The sequence below is a fragment of the Panthera leo genome, chromosome C1, assembly GCF_018350215.1.
Source record: "Panthera leo isolate Ple1 chromosome C1, P.leo_Ple1_pat1.1, whole genome shotgun sequence".
NCBI lineage: Eukaryota > Metazoa > Chordata > Mammalia > Carnivora > Felidae > Panthera > Panthera leo.
Genome location: NC_056686.1, coordinates 8,776,413 through 8,794,595, shown reverse-complemented (window position 1 = coordinate 8,794,595; position 18,183 = coordinate 8,776,413). Strand labels below are relative to the sequence as shown.

The following is an 18,183-nucleotide window of genomic DNA, read 5'->3' as shown; positions in this document are numbered from 1 at the left end:
CCCCCGCCCCCCCCCCCCAGCCATCTTCCCAGTCAGAAAGGCGGTTTCTGTCGTTTTTTTGTACGTCAATTCTAGAACTGGTCTTACTGCGTCATGACTGTAATGACTGGTTCGTGGATGCATCTGCCCCAGGAAACTGTGGGCTCCTGGAGAACCGGGATGCCTCGGGAGCCCGAGACGGTGCCCGGCACAGGGCTGGGAGCCCACAGCTGGCCAGCAGGGAGAAGGGCACGTTCTGGGGCCAGGGGACGAGCTGGAGCCCGGGGAAGTCCGGCCTCTACTGTAGAAATCGCAGCGGCCCAGGAAACTGGCGGCCTAGGGGACTATAAAGGGCAGGCACTGGACGGGGCCGAGTGGGCACCTTGTGCAGGTTCCAGGCGGTTCACGAACCCCCTCGCAAGTGTGAAAGTGCTTTGAAGAACAGGAGGGGAAGTCCCTGGGCCCCATGCAAGGTGCGGCAGGCAGGCGCTGCTGTGGCATCGCAGGGGCTGCCACACATGCCCAGAGTGAGCTGTGGAAACCAACCCCAGGCCTGCAGGGGGCGGGAAGGTGAGCAGTGCCTGCCCGCACCATCTCGTCTCGGACGAGGGGGACACAAGGTGGGCACAGCAGGAAGCCTTCGGAAGGGAACAGGCAGCCTGTGTCGCCGAAGAGATACAAGTAAGACACAAGGCTCAGGAAAGTCAGGGACTTCCCCGACAGCTGGGAACCCCAGCCCCAAATGGCCCCAAAATACCCTCGGCAGATAAAGGGATTCTTTCTGCCACAGGCAGCAGCCGGCAGGTAGGAGGCCGCAAACCGGAAGAGGAAAGCCCGGACCCTTCCGCTCTGATTAGCCCAGGTGCTTTTCTGAGTACCTTTCTCTGGAGCCTTAATGCAAGTGGGACTATTAGGGAGCTTATCGGGCAGGCCCTGCGAGTCCGGCCGCCTCCAAATCAAAGCCTCAGAGGTCTCCCTGCCTCGAGGCCCAGGACACTAGGTGGATCCTGGTCACTCAGCTCGGGCTTCTCAGAAGGTGGTGAGGAGTGGCCACAGAGGGCTGGGGGCAGGAAGTTCACTCCTTCAAGTTGGCAAGGAACAAACACTAGGGGTTCCCAGCTGCCTGGATGAGTTCCAGGAGTACACCCCCCCCCCCCCCAAGCAGGTGACCCAGGCCCTTGGCTACATATTTAATCCTGGCAACGAGATTTCAAGTCACTATTGCTGTCCCCACTTCACAGATGAACAAACCGAGGCTCAGAGTAGTTAAGTAACTTGCCTGAGGTCACACAGCTTGAGAGTGGTAGAGCTGGGATTTGGCTCCAACCGTGTCTGACTTTCAGGCCTCAGCCACCTTCTTTTTTCCTTCTAGGTCCCTGTCACCCTTGCTTTTCCCAGGAGGAAGATCACGGCTATAGGAATCCTGGGGCTAGCCATGGCACAAGACATTTTCTTTTCTCTGAGTGTATTAGTTATCTGTTGCTGTGTATCTCAAAATTTGGCAGCTTAAATTGACAATAAACATTATATCACACTGTTTCTGTGGGTCAGCAATCCAGGGGGTATTGCACAGGGTAATCCTGGCTCGGGGGTCTCTCAGGAGGTTGCAGTCAAGATGTCCCCGGGGGGCTGCAGGCATCTGAAGGCTTGGCTGAGACTAGAGGACCTGCTTCCAAAATCAGCCACTCACATGGCTGTGGGCAGGAGGCATCAGTCTCGAGGCAGCTTGAGTACCCTTACAACATGGCAGCTGGCTTCCTCCAGAGCAAGTGATCCCCAAAGAACAAGATGGAAGCCACAATGACTTTGATGATCTGGCCTCAGACGAGATCGGGCGCGTTCAGGGTGGTATGGCCGTAGACGATGATCTGGCCTCAGAAGCCATGTTTCGTCATTTCCGCACTATGTTACTGGTGACTCAGGCTGGCTCTCCCCATTGTGGGTGGGGACTGCACAGGCATGTGAATACCAGGAGGTGGACGGGGCCCACCGGCAGCATGTGGCCTTCTCTGCCAGATGTGGGTTTTAAAACCGCCAAGCAGGGACGCAGGGGTGGCTCCGTCGGTTGATCAGCTCAGGTCATGATCTCACTCTTCATGAGTTCGAGCCCCACGTCGGGGTTCTGTGCTGACAGCTCAGAGCCTGGAGCCTGCTTCAAGTTCTGTGTCTCCCTCTCTCTCTCTGCCCCTCCCTTGCTTGTGCTGTGCCTCTCTCTCTCAAAAATAAATAAATACAGGGGGGTGGGAGGGAGGGCAGGGTGGGTGATGGGTATTGAGGAGGGCACCTTTTGGGATGAGCACTGGGTGTTGTATGGAAACCAATTTGACAGTAAATTTCATATATTAAAAAATAAAAATAAAATAAAAATAAAATAAATAAAATAAAATAAATAAATAAAAATAAATAAATACACTTTTTTTTAAATAAAAAATAAATAAAGCTGCCAGGCGGCCTTCTGAGGGCTGCAATGAACCCTGAATAAAAGAGTGGACGCAGAAAGCTCTGACATGTAAAGAGCTTCGCTGCCTTCTGCCCCACCCCCACTGGGTATCCAGGCCCCTGCTGCGGCCTCAGTCCTCTCCATTTGGGACCAGAGACGAAATGCTCACAGTCCGGGGTTCCCCTTCCCCAGGGATGAGTTTCCCATGGCATTCACCGTTCCAGCTAGGAGTGACTCAGACGGGGTTCCGGGTGCCCGCAGGCGAGAGCCTTGGGGTCAGAGGTCCTCCCTGGCCTCTCAGGTGATGCTACATGGGCGACCACCCCCTGTGCCTCAGCACAGGCCAGCCTGCTAGTCACACAGCTGCTGTGGGGCACTTCCTCGGGCCTCCGTGCCCAGCTACGGGCTCAGTCTAGGCTCCCGCCTAATAGGTGGCAGCGGTAGGGGCGGGAAGACTGAAAGGAGGGTAAGGAGCCCAGGTTCGAGCCCAGGTCTGCATCTAGCTGTACAACTACCCATCTCCAGGCCTCAGTGCCTTCATCTGTAAAATGGGGGCCTGGGGGCGCAGTGTCTCAGTCGGTTAAGCATCGACATTGGCTCAGGTCATGATCTCACAGCTCGTGGGTTCGAGCCCCACGTGAGGCTCTGTGCTGACAGCTCAGAGCCTGGAGCCTGCTTCCGATTCTGTATGTGTGTGTCTCTCTCTCTGCTCCTCCCCTGCTCATGCTCTGTCTCTCTCTCTCTCTCTCAAAACTAAATAAACATTAAAAAAAATTTTTTTTAGGGGCACCTGGGTGGCTCAGTTGGTTTGTAAGGGTTAAATTGTAGTGTAGGGCTAATGCTTAGCCTGAAAAATAACAGCTTTGTGTTGACACTGAAGGTTAAGAGATAACAGCCTTGCTTTGCTCTGGTAACCTACGCCTCATACTCTTGTAAATTAGGCTTCACCAATTAAGGAAACAAAAGTTCAAAGAAAAGAGTATCAGAGGCAGGGTCAAGGAGATCCACTGGTTGCAACTTAGAGGCAGAAAGACTAAAGTAAACACCTCATTAGGCAACTGTTTCTAACTCATCTGGAAACTGTTTCTTTGTTCTGTTCCCAGGTGATGATAAAACGATGTGATCGGTTATAAACACTCTGTACCCCGGCTGTTCGGGGCCGCACTCTTATCAAGAGTGTTGGTCCCGATCGGTCGGCCTTGCCTCTCATTGTAATAAACTTTGTTGTGACTGTCACTGGTGCCCGTAGCGTTCTGTTTCAGGAGTCGTGTGGATGCAACAGGTTCAGCATCCAACTCTTCATTTCAGCTCAGGTCATGATCTCATGTTTCGTGGGTTCAAGCCCCACATCAGGCTCTGTGCTGACGGCACGGAGCCTGCTTGGGATTCTGTCTCCCTCCCTCTCTGTCCCTCCCTTGCTCGCTATCTCTCTCTCTCTCTCTCAAAAACAAATAAATAAACATTAAAAAAAAAAAGAAAAAGAAAAAAAATTTTTAATGGGGGGCTGGTATCTGACAGTCTGCTTTAAGTCCTCTTGGTCTGAGGCTCCAGGGAGAATGAAGGAGAGGAGGCCTGGGTCTCATCCAGGCCTGCGGGGCTCCTGCAGGATACTTCCAGCCCTGCTCTTCTAGGCTGGCGGAGACGCTAAGACCAGGCACTGGTCCAGCCCTGTCTCTGCCACTTACTAGCTATGCGGATTTCAGCAAGTTACCCTCTCTGAGTCTCGATTTCTTCATGCATAATGTGAACAGCGTATCCACTGCAAAGGGTTGAGCGAGGACTAAAAAGGTTCCTGTGACTAGAACCGTGAGGAGGCCCCGACCAGACCCCAGGAGACGATTGTAACCCTCTTGAGCTCCTGGGACCAGGAGCCTGGCAGGGGCTTCCACTGTTCTTCCCGGTTTCCAATATTTCCTTCCACCTTCCAGAGCGACAGAGGAGGAAGGTAAGACCAGAGAGGGAAAGAGACTTGGGCAAGGCCGAGAAGGTGGCAGGGATGACCCCAGGGACCTCAGCTCCCCATCACGGAGTCCCCGTCTCCCCCAGACCTTCATGCTCAGCAGGGCCGTTGTGAATGGGGGTGAGTCATTTCAACTCTCAGGAAACCAAGCCTAGTCCGATATTAATCATGGAATTAGAGGCTTCGGGTGCAAGAAAGAAACAAGCAACTGATGGTACCAGCAGCTCAGTCAGAGGCACAGGTGAGGAGGGGGTGTACCCTTGAGCACGTCCCCAATCCTGTGTGCCTGGACAAGAGTTCCCCAGGTGGCTCCTCGGGAAAGAGGGCATCACTCCTTACAGGGACCTTCCTACCTGGATGAGCCACACTTCTCTCCAGGGAGCACTGCCCTCACCCTACAGATGGAAAAATCAAGGCCAGGGTCTGCTGACTTCCGAGGAGGAAAAGTAACCCCCGGGGGCAGGGATTTTGCCCACCATGTTCCATGCATGGCACAAAATGGGTGTATGGTAAAAAAAAAAAAAAAAAAAAAAATGCAGAATAAATGAATCAAAGGTACTTACAAGGTACCTGGACAGTAGCCCTGCAAAGTGATGATTTTTGTTTTAAGGGACGATTTTGTAAAATCCATGAGAAATCAGATGTTCAGAGAAATCATCTGCTCAAGCCACCCAGTTACTAAGTTTCTAGAGTCATGATTCAAACCCAAATCTGTGACTCTAGAGTAAGCCTCGCTCCTCTCTAGGGTGGTGGCTGTCCTTGCTGTAACCGGCCCCCCAAAATCATGTTGTCCTGAAGCCCCAGGGGTACTCCTCACTCCCTGGTGGTCGGTCCTACAGTCTGCTCTCAAGCTCCCAGAGCTGTCTGTTGTCAAGGAACTTGCTCTATGAGGATCGGCTTCTGTCAACCCCCCTCCTTCCCCTTCTGCCTCTGGCAGTCCAGCTGGGGGAGGCTCCCAAGGACCAAGTCTGGAGGACTTGAGGGAGTCAAATGCACCCTGTCCTCAAATCTGTGACTTACAACCAGAATATTCAAGAAGCCAGCTTCACTTTTCTGAAGGCTGAGAACTTAGAGACAGAAGAGTGATTGATCAAGTCTTCTCCCACAGGCCTGCCCATCAGCCTGAAATTCCATCATTACTCACTCCTTTGGGTGGAGGTATTGAAGGCCCCAGTAAAACATAAATCATTTCTGGGGGAAAACACTTACTAAGTCATTCACAGGTGTCATAGACCCACATGGCTGCTTTCTCAGAAGAGCCTTGGTGAGAACAGGGCCAGAGGAGCTGATGGCCAAGTATAAAGTGGCTGCTTACTCACCAGTCAAGAGGGTGTCGAGGAAGCACTTAGATTCAGAACTCAGCTTCTTACCTAGATCAAAAAGACCCCCATGTGGGGCTCCTGCCCCTCACCACCATCACCTCACCCCCTATCACATTCCCTACTGGCCTCCTTTCTGCTCCTGGGGCCACCAAGCTTGTCCCTGCCACAGGGCCTTTGCACTTGCCAGTTCTGCTGCCTGAAATCCTATTCCCCAACTTTTCAAAATGCTGGCCCTCCAAAGAAACTGTGGGGTGATGAATATGTTCATTACCTTGGTTGTGGTTGTATGGATGCATACATACGCCAACACACCAAATTGTGTACCTTAAATAAAGTTTATATGCCAATTATACCTCAGTAAAGCTATAAAAATAAATTTTTTTGAATTTTTATTTTTTATTTTAGAGACAGAGAGTATGGGGGGGGGGGAGAAGATGGGAGAGAAAACGGGGGGCGGGAATCCCAAGCAGGCTCCATGCTTAGCACAGAGCCCAATGCGGGGCTCGATCCCACGACCCTGGGATCATGACCTGAACCGAAATCAAGAGTGAGATGTTCAATAGACTGAGTCACCCCGGTGCCCCCCAAACTAAATTTTGTAAAGTAAACTCTATGGCCAACGAGGAGCTCAAACTCAAGACCTCAAGATCAAGAGTTCCATGCTCCACGGACTGAGACAGCCGAGCATCCCTAAAAAGATAAATTGTTTAAATGCTGCCCTTCTCATCCTTCAGGTTTTTGGCTTAGATGAAACCACCTCAAAGAGGCCTTCCCCCAAGTTGCTGGTGCCAGTCTCTTGTCACCTCACCCTGTTGGTTCCTTTCAAGGAACGTCTTACACCACCATCTAAAACTGTCTCTTTGCCAGGAGCCTGACTGTCCCCCCCAGGACGGGAGCTCATGGGAGCATGGACCATCTGCCTTGCCCACTGATGTGACCAGGGCTTGGCTTAATGCATATCTTTTGGATGACTGAACGACAAGGCCAGGGGCCCCGGGAGGCCTGGCAGACATCAGCCCTGCCTCCCGGGGACCCCTCCAGGGGTACAGCGTGCAGGCTGAGAAAAGCAGGCACTGCTCTGAAAGTAAAACCCAGGACAGAGTCGTGGCACCATTGTCCTGCTGTCTTCACAGCAGGGGGATGGGGGGCAGGGGTAGGGGAGAGGGTATGGGAACAGGCCACAGTCCTAGCCAGGAGGGACCCTGTTCCTGGCAAGAGCTGCCCATCAGCACGTGAAGTTCATTCGGAAAATCCTCCTGGCGTTTTCCAGCTCCAGTCCCTCCACACCTCTGAGGAAGGGGCGGCCATCACACCCAGGGCCTTCTCTCCCTCCAAATAGGAGCCGAAGCCTCACGATCTGGGGAAACTGAGGCACCGCCCCGACTCAGGCCTCGGCTAGGTCTGGAGACTCACGGGGTCCCTGCTGGAGACTGGGACTCTCTTCTGGGCTGACAAAAACCCAACAGTCATCACCCACAGCCCCCAGCTACTGATTTGCATAAGAAGGCAGCCCAGAGTGTGAGTGCTGAGAGGGATCTGGAAGGCGATGAGTCGCTACCGTGGGATAACCCCTCCCCCACCCATTTACACCGTCCCTAAGGAAAAGTCGGGCAGCAAGTTAGTGCAGGGACAGTCCCCAGACCTCAGTCTTCTGCCCTCTTCTCCCACCACCCCCCCTGCTTTATCATGCTTATTTGCTGCTTGGTACCATCCCCCTTCTCCAGGGGAGCAAAGGTTTGACATCAGAGTTTCAGACCCTGGCAAGGAAAGTACCAAGGAGTGACTGCAGAGGTTGATGAAACATTAGGGGATGGGAGGCAGGCGGCCTGTTGAAATGCTGCACACATAGGGGCGTCTGGGTGGCTCAGTGGGTTAAGGGTCCGGCTTCAGCTCAGGTCATGATCTCACGTTTTTCGGGTTCGAGCCCCATGTCGGTTCTCAGGTTTGAGCCCCATGTCGGGCTCTGTGCTGACGGCTCAGAGCCCGGAGCCTGCTTGGGATTCTGTGTCTCCCTCTCTCTCTCTGCCCCTCCCTTGCTCACACTCTGTCTGTCTCTCTCTCTCAAAAATAAACATTAAAAAAAATTGGGGGGTGGGGGCGCCAGGGTGGCTCAATCTGTTGAGCGTTCGACTTCAGCTCGGGTCATGATCTCGCGGTTTGTGGGTTCGAGCCCCACCTTGGGCTCTGTGCTGACAGCTCAGAGCCTGGAGCCTGCTTCAGATTCTGTGTCCTCCTCTCTCTCTGTCCCACCCCTGCTTGTGCTCTGTCTCTCTGTGTCTTTCAAAAATGAATGAACATTAAAAAAATTTATTTTTAATTTTTTTTTAAATTCCCGTTGGTAGGCATGGTAATCATGCAGAGTTGAGACAAGGGAATATAGTTCTCAGAATGCTGAGATCTTGGAATCTAAACTTCCTACTGCATTAAGCAGGGGATTCACACGTTTTTACAAAGCAAATAATTCCTGCTTCGTAATTTGAATTTTTGCTTCCTGAATTCCAGAGATAATTAAATTAGAGATGCTGCCTAATCCTACCAGAACTGTAGGCTTTCTAAACTCAATCCTGTTGATGGGTGGTCAGTTGGACCCTTCATGGGTGGTTGTTCCTAACTCTGTGCCATAAATTTTACGTTCAGATTGTATATAGTACAACTTGCATTGTTTCTTTTGGAAGATTATTTCAACTCTCTGTGGCATGGGTTTGTATACAATTCTCAGACGGTTAAGTAAAATAGACTCAAACATATTTGGCCTAAGGATTTTTGGTGTTGGGTTGGTAACACCATGTATCTACTGTGGCTTCCAGTGGAACATTCTCATACAGTGAGAATTCCAACATCCTCTCTCAATAATACACAGGTCTTGGGCCGCTCGGGTGGCTCAGTGGGTTAAGCGTCTGACTTCAGCTCAGGTCATGGTCTTGCAGTTCGTGGGTTCGAGCCCCACATCGGGCTCTTGTACTGATAGCTCAGAGCCTGCTTCGGATTTTGTGTCTGCCTCTCGGTCTGCCCCTCCCTCACTCGTGCTCCGTCTCTCTCTCTCAAAAATAAACATTAAAAAAAAGTCCTCATTGAAAGCACATAATTCTGGTCTTTCACATTTTATCGTATTTTGTCCACAATCATCTAGTGCGTAGTTAATTCTGTATATGGCTCGACAAAGGTGTGCAGCATTTTTTTAATGTTTATCTTTGAGCAAGAGAGGGACAGCGCACACATAGGGGAGGGGCAGAGAGAGAGGGAGACACAGAATCTGAAGCACGCTTGAGGCTGTCGGCACAGAGCCCGACGTGGGGCTCGAACCCACAAACTGTGAGATCATGACCTGAGTTGAAGTCAGACACTTAACCGACTGAACCACCCAGGTGCCCCAAGGTGTGCAGTTTGTAAGCTAGAATAAAAGTTTTGTTCTAAAATTGTGCTACCGTGACTTCAAGCTGCTTTCTGAGCTCTGGTAGAATGAAGTGCGTATGTAATTAGCTCTGAAAAGATGTTACTGTATAAAATACAGCCTGATATGTGCTCAGGCAACCCTGGTGTGGTTGGGACATGATTTGAAAAACTGAGTTCAGGTGTGAGCTGTGTTGGGGATGTAGGGAATGTTCTATTGTATTCAGGAGCTAACATATCATTTTTGTCTTCTGAGTTCCTCAGGATGTTGATCATAGTTATGGTTATGGTACATAAGAGGGGCCACCAAATTTTGCCAATAATGTGGTACGGGGTGGGGTGTGTTTGTAGCCTAGAATCGTGTCCTCCATTATCTCTCTGATGAATCAGCCCTTGGAGACATTGACAATACGATACTCACGCCAGTTGGCGTTTACCTGTTGTGGCCAGGCATCGACATCTGACGTGTCTTCTGAAAAATCTGAGAGATCTTCCCAGGCCGCTTCAACGAGCAGGGCAATTTCTGGATCATTCCCCCCCCCCCCACCCCCACGTTGTACGTGCCAAATCTAGATCGTTGTCAGAAGATTCCGGGAGGTCTGGTATGGCCGGGTCTGCTGTTTGGTGCGTCTTTCTCCGCTAATGTGAAAAACCTTGCTCTTTTAATGCTGTATTAATTAGGCAGATGGTGGGGCTCCTGGGTGGCTCAGTCAGTTAAGCGTCCGACTCTCAATTTCGGCTCAGGTCATGATCTCCCAGTTTGGGAGATTAAGCCCCATGTCGGGATCCGAGCTGAGTGTGGAGACTCCTTGAGATCCTCTCAAGCTTGGGCACCTGGGTGGCTCAGTCGGTTGAGCATCTGACTTCAGTTCAGGATCATGATCTCGCAGTTCGTGGGTTTGAGCCCCGCATCGGGCTCGCTGCTGTCAGCCCGGCAGCGCAGAGCCTTCTTCAGATCCTCTGTCCCCCTCTCTCTGCCCCTCCCCAGCTGGAGCTCTCTCAAAATAAATAAATCATACACATTAAAAAAAGAATATGATTCTCTGTCTCCTTCTGCTCCCTCTCCCGCTCGCTCTCTCTAAAAAACAAATAAATAACAATTGAAAACAAAATAAGTAACCTTTAAAAAATTAAGCAGATGGTAGGATTGGCTAATTTTCCGCGCGATGCTTGGGGTCTTGTTACCACCGTGGCAATTTCCGTTGTGGCAATAGGTGAAGTATCTGGTTCATGCAACAAGAGAAAACGTCAGGAGAGCTCGCGGCAGCCGCCCCCTTTCACACGGTCACAGTCACGCTGAGCTGGTACCTGTGCTTGGAATCTGGCGGCAACCTCTGCAGGGTCCACTGCCCCACGGGGAGCCTGTGGACCACGGACCCCCCCACACACAGTGAGTGAGCTTTAGATCTTTGTGAAAATGCGTAAGCAGGATCCGAGCATTCTGCACACTGAGGAAATGAGCTTCCTGAGGGAGTTGGCGGAGAGCATTGGGGAGGGGGAGGGGGAGGGGGAGGGAGGACTCCCCCCTGCTCCTTATCAAACTCAATCAGAAGACAATACCAAGGAAGAAAAATCGCAAAGTAAGAAGGCAGAGGAAACAGAAAGACACATGAACCATCAGGCGAAGAAAGTGTTGTAGAAATTGACAACGAAGGTGTCATTGAAGCAGATACTGATGCCCCTCAAGAAACGGGAGATGACGCTGTAGAGATGACTGAGGAAATGATGGATCGGGTAAATGATTAAAAAAAAGGAATGACTGCCATTGATGCTCTAAGCGATGGTGAACTACAGAAAGCCATTGACTTGTTCAGATGCCATCGAATTGAATCCTCCCTTGGCCCTTCTGTATGCCAAGAGAGCCGGTGTCTTCGTCAAATTACAGAAGCCAAAAGCTGCCATCCGAGACTGTGACGGGGCTATTGAAACAAATCCTGATTCGGTTCAGCCTTACGAGTGGCGAGGGGGGAAGCGCCCAGACTTCCGGGCCATTGGGAAGAAGCAGCAGACGACCTTGCCCTTGCTTGCAAACTGGATCATGACGAAAATGCTAGCTCAATACTGAAAGAAGTTCGATCGAGGGCCTAGAAAATTGCCGAACGTTGGAGAAAATACGAGCAAAGACGTGAGGAACTAGGAGTCAAAGAGAGAATAGAAAGGGTTAAGAAGGCTCAGGAAGAACATGAGAGAGCCCGAGGGAAGGAAGAAGCCATAGGACAATCAGGAGCTCAGGATGGCTCTTACCCCTGTGGCTTTCCCGGGGGAATCCCTGGTAATTTTCCCAGAGGAGTGGCAGCGGACAAGCTTGGAATGGCAGGAATGCCTGGGCTCAGTGAAATTCTCAGTGACCCAGTCGTTCTTGGAGCCACGCAGGATCCAGAAGTTATGGTGGCCTTCCAGGACACGGCCCAGAGCCCAGCAAACGTGTCAAATATCACGGCAACCCAAAGGTTATGAATCTCATCAGTAAGCTGTCAGCCAAGTTTGGAGATCAAGCACAACGCCTTCTTGGCAAATAAAGCCCTCCCTGAAGGAAAAGCAACTTCAAGCATCTAATGGATGTCGCATTACTACAAACCAGTGTAGCTCTGACCTTCTCAAGAGGAAAGCTGGGGTGCCGTCAAGATAATCCCTACGCCTCTACCCCCACACGCAACCGAAACGTTAATGGTACAGTGGTTTGTCATTAGGGTGTTCAATCAAAGAATGTTCTATTAGGAATTACACCCTTTAAACTCTTTTTAAACCAGGGCACCTAGCTGGCTCAGCTGGTGGAGCATACGACTCTTGACCTGGGGGTTGTAAACTTGAGCCTCATGTAGGGTGTAGAGATTACTTAAAAATAAAATCTTCAGGGGCGCCTGGGTGGCTCAGTCACTTAAGCGTCTGACTCTTGATTTTGGCTCAGGTCGTGATCCCAGGATCGTGAGATTGAGCCCCGGGGGCTCAGTCAAGAAAATATTGGCAATTATAAAGGAAACTGGGGAAATCAAGAGAATATTGGCAATTATAAGGAATATTTCACTGAGCAGTGTCGATAGCAGGAAACGAGATCGGCGATGCATTTTCGTATCCTAATTGATAACGTGAGTGAGCGTGCATGTATTTGACTTGTCCTATAACGTTTAAGTGCAAAGTAAGCAGGGGCACAAGAATGTATAGCAAGTCTCTAATCTGTAATATGAGACCCCACCAGTATATAATTTTCCTCCAGTTATTCCTTTTTTTAAAGATTTCGCTTTTTTACGTTATTTATTTATTTTGAGAAAAACAGAGACAGCGAGAGTGGGGGAGGAGCAGAGGGAGAGGAAGAGAGAGAGAACCCCAAGCAGGCTCCGTGCTGCCAGCACAGAGTCCGACACGGGGCTCGAACTCACGGAACTGTGAGGTCATGATCCGAGCCAAAACCGAGTCAGGTGGAAGCTTAGCTGACTGAGCCACCCAGGTGCCCCTCAACATTTGTTTTAAGTAGGCAGAGCTTCACGCAGGGCTTGAACCCACGACCCTGATATCAAGACCTGAGCTGAGAGGAAGAGCCAACGCTTCATCGACTGAACCACCCGGGCACTCCGATGTTTCTAAATTTTCTAACACACGATGAGTCGGCGACATGGAGTCCTGCCGACCACGCCAGACTGTCACGAGCATGCTCGGAAGGCGCCCACACGGGTCGCGTCTCTCCAGGATGTCAGCTTTATTCAGTCACAAAGTTCACATGGTTCTAAAGCAGGTTCAGGATTCCAAACTCAATGACATCTCACCACGTGACTAACTTGGCCTCTTACGTGGCACACGGAGCAGAACATGAGACAAGTCACACCACGGTCAAGGTAACAGAGGCCGTAGGAAGTCAACGAGCCAAACGTGAAGTCAGTCCGAGGCGCGCAGCTGAGATAAAGGCCCCGGTCCGTCCCGTCCGGGTCGGCTCTCGACACCTGCTGCCTATCACGTCGGAGCAGGGAAGGACCTCAGTTCTGTTCGGAGAGCCATCCGGCAGAGCCTTGGGCGGGAGCTGCCTTTTTGAAGTGGTTAGACACGGAGGGGTCACATCTGAAGAGTCTGACAGTTTGCCGGTAAAAAAAATCCTCCCCTTTTGAAAGGGACGCAATCGCTCTTGGGCTCTTGCAGACGCCCTCGGCTTCTGGCTGTCACCAGTTCTGGGGTGCCAGCTGATGCCGGTCCCGACGCTATCTTATAGCTGCGATGCCCTTCCCTGCTTGTGTCATTGCTCGACAGAGGCCCCTGCTTGACATGAATGACTCCATCTTGCCCACGTAAGCAGACTGCGGGGGGTGGGTGGGTGTGGTGGTCAGAGAGGGCTTCCCTGAGGTGGTGACACAGAGGCTGAGAACAGAAGGAAGAGCCGTCTGGGGAAAAAGGACAGGAACCGGCCGGGGGGGGCGCTGCTGGGAAGACCTCGGTGAGGGCAGTTGGGGGGAACTTCCCGTGGCCCCACGGGGCCCGAGTGTTGCCGAGGGCGAGAAGAGCGAGCTCCAGATGAGGCCAGAGTGGGCAGGACGCTGGGTTGCTTACTCAGCACCCAGAAAAAAGGAGGCTTGGCCCTCGAGCAGCCCAATCAGACCGAGAAATGTAGATGGATAATAAATAGCCACAGATGAGTCATCTCGAGCCCTGATTTTTGAGCCTGCCTTGCAGCTCTCCCCAGCCTGCATCCTTCCCAGGAGGGGCCCCTGATTTCAAAATGACCAGGTCAGGCAGAGCTCAGCCCCCAGGGCCCCTGTGTGGGAGCTCAGCGTTGCAAGAGCCCAGGCGCCAAGGCGAGCTTTTCCTTGCATCTTTTCCTTGCATCGGCATCCCCGTCGCCTTCCCCGGGGCTCAGCGAAATGAACGGCATGCGGAGCACCTGGGCCGCAAACTTTTTGGAAAAAGAAGAAAAAGAAATGCCTTGTATGAATAGAATGGAATTGGAGGCACACCCAGTGTTGTAAAAAAAAAAAAAAAAAAAAAAAAGCAGCAAGCAAGCAAGAATTTGGGGAAAGTAAGTCAGACAAAGCTGGGTTCAAATCGTGCCTCTGTCTCTGCCACAGCTGAGCCACCCGGAGCAAGCTGGTTAACCTCCCAGGCCCGCTTCACCCACTTCACAGGGTTGTGCAGAGATTAAAGGAGCTGATAAGTCTTCACGGAGTGCTGGATACACAGGAAGCTCGCGAATATTCATTGCCTAACTACTACAAAGACAGGGATCTATTCTAAACATGCAAATACACCGCCATCTAGTACAAATGAGGCCACCATGCTCCCTGCAGGCCCCCCCGAGGTCCCCAAGGGTTCAGCGCACGCACACAGGAGCACTTGTGCATAGAGTCTCAGAACCCCCGTTGGAAGGCAAGTTCAATGAGCCAGGGAATTTTGCCTAATTTCTTCAATGCTTTTCCCCCCCGGGGGTTGGCACTATAAATATTTGATTTAATGAACACAGCCATCCTGAGTTAGTGATAACAAATGTCAAACAATTAGTTGGGCTTGCCGCCCTTCCGTGGCATTCAAGGAGCCCAAAGGGATTTAAATGGTTTACTGCTCGCCGCACAGCATGCAGCCTGAGCCCCGTGTTTGAACGGGTCCCCTTGCCCTCCAGTCCCGCAGGGTGATGCGTGGCGCTGGCCCAGCTGAATGCTGAGCATACAGTTGTCTGGGTCACAGGTTAGGAGACCCCCGATCTCATAAGACTCATCCTTTGCCCCAAGATGACATTATTTTTATTAACCGGCAGTGGAAGCAGATCTCCACTGGGGACTGGAGGGGGAGGGGGGCGGTGGCAGACCCTACCCTACCATTCTAGAGGGTAAATGAACTTGTTCTCTGACCCACAGGGAGACAGTCACTAGGTCCCTCGGCTGTGGGCTGTGCAAACGGACTGTCCAGGACAAAAGCCGCCATGAGATCTGTAGAAACAGCAGGGAGAATTACCTCCCACTGACGACACTGCCTCCCATTTACTGACCAGTTTCTTTGTGCATCCCAGTGATCCCAACAATAGCCCCTAGGTTAAGGGCACCTGGGTGGCTCAGTCGGTTGAGTGTCGGCTCTGGATTTCAGCTCAGGTCATGATCTCGCTGTTTACGGGATCGAGCCCTGCATCGATCTCTGTGCTGATAGCTCAGGGCCTGCTTGGGATTCTCCCTCTCCCTCTCTCTCTGCCCCTCCCCTGCATTCTCTCTCTCTCTCTCTCTCTCAAAATAAATAAACAACAACAAAAAAAAAAACACTTAAAAAAATAGCCTCTACATTAGCTTGCTATCACTGCTGTAACAGAATACCACAGACTGGGGGCTCACACAGCAGAAGCCGAGTTCCAGCCTTAGGGGCTAGAAGCCCAAGGTCGCTGTGTCAGCATGTTTGGTTTTCCTGAGGTCTCTCTCCTTGGCCTGCAGACAGTCACCTTCTCAGTGTCCTCACTTGACCTTGCTCCTGGTTGTGTACCCCCCGTTGTCCTTTCCTTTTAAGGCCCACTATAGGACCGGGGCTCTTATGACCTCACTTAACCGTACGTCCCCAGAGGCCCTATCTTCAAATATGGTCACACTGGGGCGTAGGGCCTCACGAGCTCGTTTATTCTTCCCTGTGTCCCACAAGGTAGGCATTACAATAGCCAGTTTATGGATATGAAACTGAGTTGAGGGGTGAATTATCCAATATCCCATCAGAAGGAAGAAAAAGTACAATTTTCTGCTATTCCAGTGATGAACCACATCTCTCCGTGGCCCCTCTCCCCAAATTCAAATAATCTGAAAAGGAAGAGGGGAGTCATAGGATTTGGGGTCTGAAGCGTCTGGAAGCAGGAAGAGGCTGCTTTCTCCCACGGACTGTTCTAGAACTTTTCATACTTCACAACTCTGAGTTAATGAGGGCATGGAGGGCCTCGCCCAGAGTTCCTCCGTTAGCAGAGGCAGAATTGAACTTGAAGACGGTCTGAAGGAAGCGGGTGGAGGCCCGGCTTGGAGAACCCCAAGCGTGGTGGCTGGGGGAGGGGCAAGAATCTGGGGCAAGCAGGTGTCAGCATCCCCAGGAAAGCTCTGTGATCAGCTGGTGACCCCAAGTCCCTGAAGGGGCTCTAGCTATCACGTCACTATTCTCTGTGCCCAAACACTGCTCGAACTGCTCACAGAAACTCCCAGTAGAGGAGGCTGAATGACACATTCGTGCCTTTGGGGTCCGGCCTCCACCCCAGCCCCCGCGGCGACCTCGCGTGTCACCCTCACACGTCCTTCCCCTCTACCTTCCATTTTGCAAAGGGCTGGGCAGCTGGCGGGGGAGGGGACTGACAAGCAGGGCACGTCCCCCCCACCCCCCAGTGGACAGACACTTGGGAGAGGCAAGAGCTAGCCCGGAGGTGGGGGGACAGAGCTGCAGCCACTGGCCCAGCCAAAACCACAAGAGAGAGAGATTGAAAAAAAAAACAACAAAAAAAAAAAACCCTTCCCAGTCAGAATGAAAAGTGAGACCGAGAGAAATTGAGTGAGAAGCTCTCGGCAAAAGAAAAACCAAACGTTGGCTTCCATGAAAGCAGCGGAGGCCAGTGGGGTGTTAAATGACTAGGTGCTGGGGCCACTGTGACAACGACAAGGCCTCTTGTAGCACGTGTGTGTGTGTGTGTGTGCGTTTGTGTGTGTGCTGATCGTGTGAGGGGATGTGTGAGCGTGCAGGAGGGCGTGTGCCCTTGAGGCCGCGTGTGTGTGTGTGTGTGTGTGTGTGTGTGCAGCGGGGGTGGGGGGGGTGGGGGGGCTCAGTCTCCCGGGGCTGTCCTGACAAAGGACCACGCGCCCCGTGGCTGACAAAGCCCAAATGTGTTTCCTCCGTGTGTGTGTGTGTGTGTGTGTGTGTGTGCGCGTGTGCATCTGAGTCCAAATTTCCCCTTGTTATAAGGACACCAGTCGTGCTGGGTTGTAAAGAACTGAATCACCTTTTTAAAGACTTGGTCTCCTAATTTGGTTACCTTCTGAGGTGCGCGGGGTTACGGTTTCAACGTATGAATCGGTGGTGGCGGGGCACGCTCGGCCCGTGACGCGGAGGCTTTGCTTGCCCACAAAGTCAGTTCCTGCAGCTGAGAGCCCAGCTGTGGACCGGGGCGCCCGCGTGAGCAACCATCAAGGGGGCCAGCCCCGCACAGGGCCGCGCCTCGTTCCCCGGCAAGCCCCGAAGCAAGGCGTCTGCGGGGTCGGTTCCTTCTGGAGGCTCTGAGGGAGAATCTGTCCCCGGCACCTTGCCCAGCTCCTGGCGGCCGCCAGCAATCCCGGAGCCCTCGGCTTCCAGACACGTCACGCCCCCTCTCCAGCGTCCGTGTGCTCCTTTCCTCTTACGAGGACACCTGCTGCTGGAGTTAAGACCCTCCCTCATCCTGGACGAGCTCATCCTGAGAGCCTTACCTTGATGGCGTCTGCAAAGACCCCAACCCCAAATAAGGTCACATTCTGAGGTTCTGGGAAGATCCATCCTTGGGGCCACCACTGAACCCACTTTTTGGGGCCCAGGGGCGATACTGGCTCTTCCCGATGCTGGTGGCCACCACGTCCTCCGTGGGCATCGACGAGCTGGGGCTGACGGGGCTGAGCAGCCCCTGGGAACCCCGGCCCCCGCCCGGCAAGGCAAGAAGATCCAATGAGCCCACCCGGCCCTGGTCAAGAGACGTGGGAAGATGAAGGCCAGGGATGGCTTCCAGAGGTGGGGGGTTGGGGGCAGGGAGTGCGGGGCCAGGCAGGGAGATTGAGGAAAGGTCTGGACAACAGTTCTTGAAGGGAAGACAGGAGAGAGGCTTGTTCCTAAAGGAGACGGATGGAGGCTTGCGTAACCTCATGCCCACGTCCCGCTCTCTTCCCAGGCTGTGTCAGCCAGCCCCACGCCCCTAGTTCTAACCCGACGATTCCTGGAAAGGCCTGAGTGGTTTCCAGGCCTCTGGTCAGCCCGGCCATGCTGTTCTCACCCACCCACCCGGCTCTCCTGGGCATGCAGGCCCATGGGGGCCCACCCTGGGAGGGACATGGGGCCAGGCAGGGTCCTTTACCAATCATTTACCAGAGAAACTACCTAGAACTTTCCCCTTCCCTCCCTCATTCCTTACTATGTTTCAAGTCTGG

The 18,183-nt window shown here is 52.5% G+C and overlaps 1 pseudogene; it reads left to right on the top strand.

The window, feature by feature from the left end:
- Positions 1-445: 445 nt before the first annotated feature.
- On the top strand, positions 446-17,748 carry LOC122228451 (annotated as a pseudogene).
- Positions 17,749-18,183: the final 435 nt, after the last annotated feature.